Source organism: Suricata suricatta, unplaced genomic scaffold (assembly GCF_006229205.1).
Source record: "Suricata suricatta isolate VVHF042 unplaced genomic scaffold, meerkat_22Aug2017_6uvM2_HiC HiC_scaffold_44924, whole genome shotgun sequence".
NCBI classification, from domain to species: domain Eukaryota; kingdom Metazoa; phylum Chordata; class Mammalia; order Carnivora; family Herpestidae; genus Suricata; species Suricata suricatta.
In genome coordinates this window covers 1-636 of record NW_021892573.1, presented here as the reverse complement: position 1 = coordinate 636, position 636 = coordinate 1, and the positions used below count along the sequence as shown (strand labels likewise).

Sequence of the window (636 nt, the reverse complement as noted above, 5' to 3'; positions counted from 1 at the left end):
AAAATAAAATAAAAGTTTAAGTGCTTGTTGTTGTCTTAATTAAACTAAATTACTACCTCATTTAGCTGGCATTTGGGAAATAAAATACTCTGCAGTTTTCTGATTAACTAAATCAGTTTATCCTTACAATCTTTGAAAGGAACTTGTTCTAAAATCTTACATAAACTTTACCCTGCCTTCCCTCAGATTATGCTACGGACACGCTGCCCACTGCGCTACCGAGGCAGGTTACCCTGCCTTCCTAGAAAGACACCATGAACGCGTGTTCTTCTACTGTAAGGTACTGTACACAAACTTCTTACCACCTACTTGAGAGCTCGCCTGTCTCCCAGTGCTAGGCTGACAGCCATCACTTCTCCCCGTTAGTGACAATAAAAGCACCTTTGCATCCTCCCTTTAGTACGCTGCATCTATAAGCCTTAGTAGCATAAGAAGCTCAAGGCTTTGTCTTGGGGTTGAACTTTATGTCAAAGTTTCACAAAAGGCTGTCTTCTGGAAAGCTGAAATGACAGAGTGATTTACATGTGCTCACTTCGGCAGCCCATATACTAAAATTGGGAAAATAGAGATTTTAGCATGGCCCCTGTGCAAGGATGACATGAAATCTGGGAAGTGTTCTCTATTAAAAAAAAAAAA

The 636-nt window shown here is 40.3% G+C and overlaps 1 non-coding gene across 1 annotated transcript; it reads left to right on the top strand.

Moving 5' to 3' along the window:
* Nucleotides 1-524: 524 nt before the first annotated feature.
* LOC115285140 lies at nucleotides 525-627 on the top strand. Its single transcript, XR_003905431.1, has one exon. It is a non-coding gene; the product is annotated as a U6 spliceosomal RNA (small nuclear RNA).
* The last annotated feature ends 9 nt before the right edge of the window (nucleotides 628-636 follow it).